Below are 13,091 nucleotides of genomic sequence, written 5' to 3'. Positions count from 1 at the left end.
AAGATACATTTGCAGAGGGTCTCAAAATCCTATTGGAGAAATTAATCAATAAACCACAGTCATATGTGAGTACTTGGATAGTAAAATTCCTTAAGTATCATTTTACATTATGCTGGTTGAGGAAACAGCCTTCTGAACACTTTCCATAATGAATTTCTTTGTGATCCTGCCACAGGCAATTCATTGAGGAGTGAGTTGAGCAGAGCCACTTTTACAGCATCTTGCCTTGCCTCTGCTCTGCTTAAGCAGTTCTGAAAAAGTACACAATGAATTTTACAAGTCTGAGGTGAAGTCTCTAGTTCCCATTGCAATTCTTAGGTGTATTTTTTGTGTCTCAATACAAGAAATATACAACATAGATAAAAAAATAAAGGTATTGTATTATTTATTCACTACTTTCCTCATTAAATTGAACTTCTGAGAGCCAATGCTCCAAGTGAGAAATAAGCTTGCCCCTTTTTTTTTCCACACATACAAAAAATTAATGACATCTTAATCTATTTTATAAAAAATAAGCAATTTTGGTGACCTGTTAAATTAAATTTTAGAAGTCTCTGCAAATATTAATTTGCAGTTTAGCACACTTTCCAGCAAAAGCCAAGTTTGGAGTGAATCAAGTTTCAAAAAAAAAATTTTCCAATGAAAATCTTTCAAATGTTTGGAGGGTTTTTTTTCAGAAAACAGGTCTGATTTGATATCAGCAAAGCAGAATGACACCTCTGATTTTCTTGATGATTCTGTGTTTTGCTTCTTTTAAAGTAACTCTACTATGTAAGGGATGTTGGAGGAGTCTCCGACTAGTCTAAAGCTACACTTTGAAACACAGTTGTCATCTGAAGGAGCTATGGACATGCACACGACCAGTATGATCAAACAATGCCCATTTATTGAAGGTAAGCAAGCCTTTTTATAGGTTTCTCCTGTGCACACGAATGGTACATGGTGCAATTCTTATGACTGGATAGTTAGCTTTGTCCATGCGCTTTGAGCCTTCTCACGATTGGACAATAAGCGCCACACTCAAATGTCTTTCTCCGCCCAACCCATCTCCTGGAGTTGGTTGTTGAGTTCTTTGTTCTATGTCCTTGCCGAGGCGTGCACATGTGTAGGATTGCTCACATGTCCATTATCTCCCAACATATCCCTCTTTTTGTTTTTGAGCAATCCACATTCTATGCGGGTTTTTTTGTAATGATTGGTAATACAAACAATTACAACAATTACAACAATTCCCCCTTGTAACAACTTCTTCAACTATCCTGTGAACATAGTTAACTTTCCTATGTAACTTGGGCCCCTACTGGTTTGGAAGGGATTTCAATAAACACATGCAGAATGTATGAGCATTAATCACTTAGAACCATTGCAAGGCTTAGGATTGTGAGCTTGACCTCCTTTCCAAGGCCTCACCCAGCGAGATGGAACCCACCGTAAGCTATGATCTGTAAGCACACACATATAATATCTGCCTGTTAATTGTACTTTAACAGGTCCTTCCCATTGCCCAGTATTTAAGTTTTTGAACATAACTAATGGTTGCTGTGTGCCCATAGATTGTTTAGCATCACCCTTTATTGCTAAACTGTGAATCATCATTGGTGGTTCCTGACGTTCTCCTATAAGCCTCAAAAAATTCAAAACATATAAAACTTTATTAAATCGTTCAGCTGGCATCATACCTGACATTCGTCCTTTTTGTTTTTGAAGCATTTGCTTCAGAGTTTGAGCTCATTCAATGATTGCTTGTCCAGTAGGAGAGTGTGGAAATCCTGTGCAGTGTTTAATGCCCCGTAAGATACAGAACCGTTGGAAGCGTCCAAAAATATATGCTGGACCATTGTCTGTTTTGATCTTTGTTGGCACTCCAAGTACAGCAAAAGAACTATATAATTGTTTTTCAACATATTTAGCTGTCTCTCCAGCTTGAGCTGTAGCCCAAATAGTCATGGAGAAGGTATCAATAACAAGACATACATATTTTAACCTACGAAATTCTGCTATGTGAGTAACATCCATTTGCCATAATTACAAAGGTGATAGGCCCCTTGGGTTAACTCCTATTCCCAGGCCAAACCCTATTTTTTAACAGGATGGGCAAGAGGCAACAATGCCCTTCGCATCCACAAGAGGAATTTTAAATTGTCTATGTAACATTTTTGCTGACTGATGCAAAAAATTGTGAGATTCTCTAGCTTGTGCAAACAAATTTGGAGAGGGCCCAGACCGGGCTGGACCAACCAATTGATCAGCTAATTCATTTCCATACCCTAGTCCTTCTTTGGATTGATGACTTCTGATGTGAGTAATAAAGTAGACAATGCTTCTCTGATCAAGAGTGTGAACTAGTTGTTGCAACAGTTTCCCTAAGCGTTTATTTTTTATTTCTTTTACTTGTCCTCATTCAATCCTTTTTACTCCCCCCTCTTTATTTTGGAAAAATGGTGCAACCACCTTGCGCAGAGCAGCCGCATAAGCTGTAACATTAACTTGCTGATTCCCTCTATTGGTTAATTCAATCATGTCAGCTACAGATGCTCCCTGTGGGAGGGTAGCTAACAATCGCTTGGTGGATGGGTTGGCATTCTCAAAAGCCATTAATTTGAACATGTTTTCCTTCATTTCTACAGTCATGTCATACTGTTGTTCAAGAGAGTCATAGAGGCGATCTACAAATTTAGAATAAGGTTCATTAAGATCTTGTTTTACTGTTACAAATTTATCTTGCCATTTCCCTTCTGTCTCAGGCACAGACATTAGGGCTTGACAAGCTAGTGACTGCGATAGCCGCAACACTTCATTAGAGAAATTGACTTGCAGATCTACTGTTGCAAAGGGTCCTGTACCTAACAACATTCGCGCTTGAACGAGATAAAGTGGATTGCCTTGTGGTCACGGCTGAGCTTGCTCATTATTAGCTAATTTAGCCCATGCACTTTCAAACAACATTTTTTGAGATGAAGTTAATATAACTGCTGCTATTTGATCAATATCTTTTGGAATTAACAGTGATGATGAAAAAATATAATTAATAATTTGTTTCGTTAATTGATGAAGAAGACCATTTTGCATTACTGAAGCTCTAGCCTTTTCAAGCAATTTCCAATCTAAAGGATCCCATTCATTGGTACCACTAACACTATTAATAGAAACAGGAAACTCTTGTACACTTTCAGGAATAAAAGACCCCTCCACTATAGTATCTCTAATAATCCCTTTCCATCGGCGTGTGGCCACAGAGGCACTCTGCACCTGTGAAGAAAAAAGATGTGAAGTTGTAGGGTGAGACGAAGGAAGTGCAGCCTCCGCCTGTGATGATAGCAAGAATGGATTAGCAGCAGGTACTGGAACTGAATACTCAGGTGGCGGGTCAGGAGCAGACGGTTGCTTGCCAGATGAAAAGGTACACGATCTGTGCTCTATCTTCTCCTCCCGTGTTGCAGCCAGTTTTTCAAGCTTGTCTACAAGTTGCAAGAGTGAAGTTTCTTTGTTTGAAACGCCGACTGGTGAGGTGGGAGTTTTCTCTCCCTGCGAGGAAGGCGCAGGCGGTGATACGTGGGTTCCGCCCACGTTCCCATCCGCACTCTGCCCACCGCTGGGCTCCGGTGGCTTCCCCGCTCTCCCCTCCCTCTCCTCTCTCACGGCACCAGGCGCACTTCTGGCATCTCCCGCTCCCACCTGCGCAGCTCCCGGTCTGGCCCCTGTTGCCCGCCGCGGCCCCGCCAGCGCGACCGATGAAGCAAATGGGTTTTTTGGCTTACCTAACGCGATGGGATCTGCCAGCGGCGCAGGCACTGGGGGCGGCATATCAGAGCCAGAAGCCGCTTCTACAGCTGCAAAGGCGGAAGTACCAGCCACGTGGTCGCCAGCTGTGCGGTCATTGCTCAGCTTCTCTATTGCTTCACGGATCAGCTTTCGGAGCACGGATAGTCGCTCACTTTTTCTGCTGACCTTCCCCTCTCACTGGTCACATCCCAAAGCTTTTTTCCTATGGATTCCCAGGTAGATATCTCAAATATGAGACCTGCACTGGAGATAAGTCCTCTTTCCCAGCTTCATTTCACCAAGCCTTTCAGGGTGGACTTATCGTATTTTATGCCTCTCATGGAGAGAATATTTCGGAGGACTTGCACTGCTTGCTCGTCCCTGCCGGAAACAGACCCCATTTCTCCCCGGCCGCCGCTTCTTTTCGCGGATCTTCAACCCCACTTACAGCGCGCTGCTTCTCACCTTCAAGACTCCGGGGCAGAGTCTGGATCAGTTTTGACCGGCTTTCCACCCTCGATTGCACCTCCGTCGAGTCCTCAGCGAAGACTTGTGCCAATCTTGAGGGTCTCTGTTCAGGTGTCACATGCGGGAGCTATGGCCACGCACACGACCAGTATGATGACACAATGCCCAGTTATTGAAGGTAGGAAAGCCCTTTTATAGGTTTCTCCTGTGCATGTGAATGGTACGTGTTACAATCCTTATGATTGGACAGTTAGCTTTGTCCACACGCTTCGAGCCTTCTCACGATTGGATAATAAGCGCCACACTCAATGTCTTTTTCCACCCAACCCTTCTCCTGGAGTTGTTTGCCGAGTTCTTTTTTCTATGTCCTTGTCAAGTCCTTGCCGAGGCGTGCACGTGTAGGATTGCTCACATGTCCATTATCTCCCAACAGCCTTGAACAAGGCTAAGAAAGGAAAGTTAGATACATTCTCTCTGTCTTTCATCCTCACTAATGATGATATTCTGTCTAAACTGCACCTTTCACTGGTGAGTTTACATATTTTGTTAATGACAACATGCTTAAGTTAGCAGCTTCGTCTTGGGGCCTGTTGTTCAGGCTTCAGTATTACAATGCTTTAGCACTTTTTACATCAGCATAGGTGGTTTATCATAACTTAGTACAATACCTACTAGCACAATGGTTATCAGTTACAAAATATACAGGATTCATTTATAGGTCAACTCTGGGTTGGGCCTGTTGTCCAAGCCTTAGCACTTCACATATGTATTAGGTAACAATCTATCTTAAAACCCATTAAATGAAAGCTGATATTTAGCCATAAATTCCACAAATGTCAATTTACAAGCTTTAAACTTGACAATTCAATAGCAGTAAAGAAATTATATTGATGATATTCAGTCCTGTATTGGTCTTGAAATAGATCACAATAAAAATTGCCAACATCAAGAACACCACATGTTTAGGATGCTGCCATAAAGCACTTCGGCCTTTTAAACAATTGCTGTCCTACAGTTTAATAATTAAAAAGAATAATCCAGTGTCTACAGGAATACCAAATACAGTGGTATATGTAACTTATAGTACTTTTGCTGGCCTCATCATTTAACCTGTATAATACAACTTTTGTTAAAAAAAAAAAAAGTGCCATATCATCATCAGATTAAATATTCCATATCTGCTAAATACATCTGTGCCAGAGTTTTGTCATCTACTTTATCTGTCAAATCATTAACAAACCGTAAGCTGTAATTGGCAAAGCAGCACAGGGAAGTCCCAAGAATTTTTGACCCATTTTTGCATAAGGCCAATCCCAGAATTTTAAATGTCCAGTGCCTCTAGGCATCCTTGATGAAGGGGAGAAATACCCCAAAACACCATGCTTTTGCTTATTAAATGAAAATTCTAGTGGTTCATACAAGAAACACTAAGTATTTAAACCCCTTAATACCAATAATTGCAACAGGTAGTCCTCTAAACTGCAATGGGGAGAGGGTGTGTGCATGTGTGATCTTTGTTTCTCTTTTACTCTCAGTTTTACTATCATTACAAGAGTTCAGAATGTAAAATTTCTAGTTTGATTTCCATTCTTCTTCGTGAGTAATTCAGCATTTGGACTATCTGCCTTTCTCCCTTGACTAAAAGTTTCCACTCCACTTCCAGTTTTCTGCAAACTAATAAGTCACAAAACATTTTAAGCATTGTAGAGAAGTACCTATTTTACTGTCATTCACCAACAAAAATGAGGTAGTGTTTCCACTTTCACTGATACCCTGAAACATCCTGTCACAACCTCTACAGATAAATATTTAACCAGGGGACAAATGATCAGTGAGTAGTTGTTACAGGTTAAACTAATGTGCAGGTTTAAGTCCTGCTGGGATCAGACAGCACGTTGGTGTTGCCCTTCCCCCACCCTCTGCTGGTCGGGCTGGAAAGTTAAACACAGACCCCAGCTAAAATAAGAAGAAATTTAATACAAGTGTGTGATAAAACAATCTGAATAGCAGCAGTGGCAATGCTAACAACAATAAACAGAAATAACAGTGAACAAGACAAAAGATATACAGAGAAATACCGCAAAATGGTCAAGGAGCAAGCCCCACGTGTGTATGGCAACCCCCAAAACCAGAAGCGAAAGTAAAAAGGCTCCGCCCCTGGACCTGATGTCAGCATGGTATGAATAACCCGGCTGGAGATCCCTTCCCCCTCTCTCTCTGCTGGGGAAAACTTGACTCTATTCTAGCTGAACCAGGACAACTAATATGACTAACACTTGAACAGTAGTTGAGCAGCAATACTTGCCTGACAAAGGAAGTTTTATATACACAGCAAACTATGCAGTGATCCAACACTGCCACTGAATATCTCTGTAAGTGCCTGGTTTTGTACAGAAGTGGATAAGGAGCAGTCATAAAACTTGCTTTAGCTGTGGGGATGTCAGTATCTGTCTGGGAAATACTTGATGATGTGTGTGTGGTGGTAACATCTCAAATTACCACTACAGTTTTTGCTGTGACTTTTCAACCCTAGCCAAAGTTAGCACATCAAAACACTGATGTACACAAAGCTGTATCAGGTTAACTCGGAGATGTGACCACAGTATCATTTTCAGACATAGTTTTTTGTGAGACTGCTTTATGATTTGAACCAGTAAGTTTATTGTAAGTTTAAAACAGCACAGCATTTTCAAATAGACAACTAAATGAATTTCAGTTAAACTAGTAGAAAGTGTGTGTGTGTGTATATATATATATATATGCCTAAATGCTTCATCCTAAATTATTTATACATTAAACATGTTATGCATTTCTAAAAGTTGTCTACTAAAAATCTTTTTAATTTTATAACACTGTATTCCTGATAACCATTAATTTGTATATTTTCATTATGTATCATGTAGTTTCATATTAATTTAAGAAGGCATGAAAAATGTGTGCATGTTTTCAGGTGTACAATTAATTGTGCTGTGGTACTGTTCTGAAACAGTACCATAATTACTAATGTTTTAATACGATCTCCCATTATTCATTCCTCCTGTAAGAACATGCATTCTTTGGTATAATTTTTAAGCACTCCAGGCAGAGTATTTTTTGATCTTATGCTGTGTTTTGTATTCAACTAGTATTCAACTAATGCAGTGTATTAACCATGAGGATTTTCAGAAATAGTAGCAGTACATAAATGAAGCAGCAAGATTTGCTTTCACTTGAGAGGTTTAGTGAAAGAGGACACTGCAATTTATATCTCATTTTGAAAGGCCATTCTCATTCTTGTAATTGCTTTTTGTGATTTGAATGATGCCTATGAAATGGAGTTTTAAAAACAATGATTATACTATTCATATGCCTTGAGAACCACTTTTTTCAGCATTAAATGATGTGCTTTATAAATTCTTACTTTGTGCACTGTGGGATCACTGAAATGGTTAACTGCATTGATTTTATTGAAGTCAATGCCAAGTCTCCTGTTCAAACAGACAATATGTTATCCCTGAATCTATGTGTGTTCCCTCCATACCTACCCCGATCTTTCTCATTTGGGGGTTTGTAGTGGTAGAAGTATTACTGAGTTCAAAGGCAAGAATTTCCTATATCGTCCTTCTTTAGTTCTCTTCCATCTGTAAATATTAAGGGTTTCCAAATAGTCTATTTTATTTTGACTATAATGTCTATATATGAGGTGAGATTATGCTTTTTGTGCCTTTCTCCACCATGCTTTTTAAACAGCTGAAAAAGGACCTTGTCCAGAAGTTAAGCATTGCACCTGGTGAAGCTGTCCTAGGGTATCCTGTTTGAAGTTCTACTTTGCAATGATTGTTTTTATTCCGGGAGCAGGCTGCTTGGAAGCTCAGAGTTCTGACAGCAGAGATACATGGGTTGGTCTGTTGCATTTAACCTAAATGAGTCCTGAGCTTTTTTTCAGTATTCATAAACACTGTTTTATGTAAATCAGATTTGGAAGAGGATTAAATGATTAAACATAATGTTATATTATGGCATTATTTTACATTTCATTTCTCACCTTTGAGTAGGAAATGTCTTAGCTCCACTCATGGAAGTCTGTGGGTCAAATAAAGTAGCATTCTGAGTGGGAAACAGAACTCAATTCTGAATTATATCAGTAAGTTTTTATCACTTTCATGATAGAAAAAAATTAAAAATTGATTCAAAAATTCTATGAACTCTGGTTAGGCACTCCCCTCAACGAATACAAAAAAAAATAAGACCATGAATATCCAACTGAAAGGGAGGGTCTATGCAGTGTGACTAAAATAAATCTGTGGCACATAAACAGTAAAACTCTAACAGTCAAACAAAGATTATGTTCAAGTAGACCCTGCTGCAGCTGCATGCATCATAGGGAAGCTGTTAAATTCGTTTCAGACTAACAAACAGATATTTAAATCTGTAGAGAAAAGGTGAGCAACTAAGGAAGGAACCAGCAGTTTTTTAATGGAAGGTTTCATATCTTCTCTTTCAATTAATTTTTCATATTTTTAAATTAACAACTGGATAGCTTTAGAGTAAAAAAATGTTGTAAATGGAAGTAGACAATGTCTTAATTTTTCCATGACCTTCTTATGTTTTTATAAGCTGTTATCTATAAGTATGTTAGTAACAATTTCCTTAGGATATACTGGTCCCCATGCTATATTTTTTATTCTCTATGTATCCATATACTATTTGACGTAGTACAAATAACAATAAGGCCCAAACCTCCATTAAACCAGAATGAAATGAGTTATTAAGAAAATATTACCATGTAGCAAGTACTGGGGCAAAAAGAATATGCTGAGGGGTCTTCAGGGGCCTATTTCCTTCTCCACAAAGGACTGAAATAACTTCACAAAATGTTCACAAAGCAACTAACTAGTGTAATTCAGCTAGGAATTCAAGTTATTTGTGGTATTAGCCTTTTCCAAGCTAGATAGTAGCTTCTACTGGATACCAGAGAATTTTTTAATATTGAAACAAGGGCATAATAAGATACAGTGGTTAAAAACTTGTCCAACAAATTCAGGCATGAAACAAGGTGATATCCTCCAACTGAGGTAAATAAACTTGGGAATACTTTACCAAATGTAGGATTTGATTCATGGTTGCTTCAAGTTCTACAGTGATGCTACATTACATTTGAAACCGTTTTCTGATTAATTCTCTAGGCTGTGTAGGAAAAGGGAAAAGGAGTTTCTCTTTCTGATTGTTCTGCTCATCTTTCACTGGACTGCATTACTCTCAGAAGTACAGTAAGACTACTGGGACTAGCTGAAAACAGAACAGGAGAGAAGGGACCACTGGTGAGTTATAGCACAATAGGGCTGGAAGGAGGATCTTGGGAACTACAGGCCTGTCAGTCTGACCTCAGTGCTGAGGATGTTATGGAGCAGATCATCTTGGTTGTCATCACATGGCAAGTACAGGACAAGCAGGTGATCAGGCTCAGTCAGCATGGGTTTATGAAAGTCAGGTCCTGCTTGACTAACCTTCTATGACAAGGCTGTAGATGTTGTTTACCTGGAATTTAGTAATGCTTTTCATGCCATTTCCCACGGCATTCTCCTGGAGAAACTGGCTCCATCCTGACTCTTGCTTTCCCTAACCTTCTAACATGTGGTATTGCTGAGGACCACAATGAGTACTAACTCCATTTGTAGTGAATATATTTTTCCTAAGACTTTCATATCTTCTAGCACCTTCACACAGGCCATTTCCTAACAACAAGCATACAAAAAAAAACACCAACAAAAAGCCCCATGGAAACCCCACAGAAATAACAATAAACCCTAAAAGAAACCTTGACAGTTTAGTTATTATTTCCTAAGATCATGAAGTGCCTGATTCAAAATCTTTGGGATGTTTTCACTGACTTCCGTGTTGTTGGATTAGGAATATACCTGATTATTTTTTCTGCCGCTGCAGTTTCTAAAATGGGATACTATTAAATTCTTATAGGTTATTTTATTACTACCTTATCTGTGGATGGACCAAAAATAGCTAAGAGAAAAGATAACCAGTAAAATTAACATATATTTGAAGAAAAAAAAATCTTTCTGTATAGTACATCATTTGATTTGGAATTACTTTTTTTATACTTTCTGATACATTTCAGAAAATTTGGGGTAAGGATAATATAGTACATATACTGTAAGCTTTTTCAGGCAGATAATCTATTTTGATTGCACAGTGTTTAACAGAATTGGGTTCAACTTATATTCAGGTGTCCTACAGACTTGCTTGCATATCACAACAGATCAGTCTAAATACTGTAAACCTTTTCTGTAGTACATTCCACAGTGGCTGCACTCAGACAATTGCACATTAGGTAAAGGGCTTTTTTCTATTTCCACCTACAAAATTTACATGCAGAAAATGCAACAGCAATCTACTTAGTTAAGATACAATATTATGAGATATAAAGAAGGTAGTCTGTCAAGTGATGTCTTACAGTAACAGAAATATGAAAAGTAAACCAACCCTTTGTACGTCAGCTTTTATTTGGACTCTTTATGGCATTCATGAGTTCAGCTTCCTTCCTTACTTGGATATCCACATTCTTCCCCAAAGAACATTAAAAAAACCCAGAACTTAAGTTAGTATACACCAGTGCATCATAGTATGTATTGAGAAGGGGGATGAATTTAATTTACACAAGAAAGACAATTTGATTACATCATAAGTAATTACACACTGATATGATACTTTTCATTCCTTTCCTGCTCTCAGGACATTTATTTTCTTCTGGAAGTGCACAGGTTAGACTATCTCTGGGGTTACACAGGGGCTGTGTGGTAGAGATGTTATCTTCATGACCCCTGCATTACCTGAGGCAAAAGCTACATAATAAGCACAGATCAGGGAAATGCAAAAAAAGTAAATGCTGGGCTCCTTGTTCTAGCCTTGGTATCCTCCCCCAACCTCCAGGTCTTTGCCCATTCCTTTCTCCCAGGGGCTGCCTGCTTCTGCCTTTCTGCAGATTAGCTGTCTCAGCCTGATGTTCTCTGTCCCAACAGTTAGTAGGCAGTCTGACATGCCTCCTTCTTGAAACTAATAGCTGGCCTGTGTTCTCTGTGTCATGAATACTGCAGTCTTGCCCTCCATGTTCCTGGGTCAGCAAGTGTGGCCATGTGAGGGCCACTGCAAGTCCAGACATGATTCACAGCAGCCCAGAGATGGACCTCAAGGTCCATTTCCTCAGAGCACACACAAAATTATTAGGGGAAAGAAATTTCACACCTATAAATTGTCTCCATTGAGCATGTGCAGACAGATTTTCCAAAACCAAAGTGTGGCTAAGTTTTTCTAGCTAACTGCAAAACTTGAATCCTTGCATCCTTTATACAGAAGGCCATTGTCAAAAATAATAGATTACAGCCTTTTCAGAGAAAGATAGATCTATAACCTCTTAATTCAGACAAAAAATGTTTTTCACCTAGTGCCTCTTGGAAGTCCCAGTATGGAACATAATCAGTTCAAACAAACGTTTAGCACAGATAGTAAGAACAAGTCTTAACAGGCAAGGCTACTGCCTACTCATGTCTCTTGTTTTATATATCAAGATTTTTGATCTTGCCAGCTGCATCCAGGGAGGCAGGAACTTTTCAAATTCCTGTCTCTGCCAGCTGCTGGGGAAAGCCTTCTATGGAGGCATTTACAACAGAGCATGCTTTTGGCTCAGAGAAAGCAGGAGCCCATGAGTTGCAATGGGAATGAAAACTGTACGTGGTAGAGTGGAAGCAAGCAGGCTATTTGCTCTGACATGTTTGTTCTTTCTTAGGAAAATTCATACCAAACTGATTCAGCTCACACTGAAAAAAAAAAAAAAAAGTAGCTGTTAGTACAGCAAGTGGATGCTGGATAGTTATTCATTCTTATCTGGCCATTACTAGCAAAGGTTGAAACTAATGTTTGTAAGAGCTGCAGACATGCTCTCTCAGGGAACAATGAGATTATCTTCTTTCCAGACTAAGACCTGCTCACATTGTTTAAATGCCATTAAAAAAAAATAATTAAAAAATCAAGATGTGATGGACAAGTCTACCTAAATCTTTTTAAACTTGTCTTTTTACTGGAGATAAAAAGAATGAATGTAAATTCTCACCTGACTTTCTATACAAAGCACTATGAACGTTTTTCTCCAGTCAGATTTAGTGGCATGCACTCACAGTAATTTCAAGCCTATGTAGGTTAAACCTATATTAGAAAGTCTTTAACATTCTTCTCATACCTCAGAAAATCTAAAGAAAAATAGTACTCCAAGACACACACTTTTGTTTAATTTTAATAATCTTTCACCTTAGATCTGTGGATGGTCACAGATGCATTGTCCAAGCAGTTTGTACAGACACTTTCAATAAAAATCTCGCCACTAGATCTGCAAACACTGGTTACCTGTGGCAACTTATGAAAGGGAAAGCCCTTCTTCCTCCAGACTAACTTCGTGCCTCCCCCCTCTTCCTCCTACCCCCACTCTTCAACTCCAGATAAAATTATTTAGTCCTGTGATGCATATATATATATATTCACAATTATACAAATTTACCCAGAAGCATAAACCTGCCTGAAGGGTGGCTTGAGACACAGATGTTGAACTCTTAAGCTTCAGGAGAGATCCTTACATGACAGTCGTATGAGAGTAGCATCTTTCCACATGAATGTTCCTACTTATTCCCAGGGAACTACTTGTGCAGTTTCTCACTTTTCAGTGTAACAGTATGGGAATTTAGTGAGTAGAGATGCTTAATGCAGAAGTATACAGGCTTTTCCCCCAGTTCCTTTACTAGCCATTTCTTCTTACTTCTTCCACAGCAAGTTAGAAGGAAACCGTTGATTGTATGAGACTGATTTTATTAATTCTAACA

This window comes from Athene cunicularia, assembly GCF_003259725.1.
Source record: "Athene cunicularia isolate RWA chromosome Z unlocalized genomic scaffold, athCun1 chrZ_part2, whole genome shotgun sequence".
Taxonomy (NCBI): Eukaryota; Metazoa; Chordata; class Aves; order Strigiformes; family Strigidae; genus Athene; species Athene cunicularia.
This window is presented reverse-complemented; position numbering follows the sequence as displayed.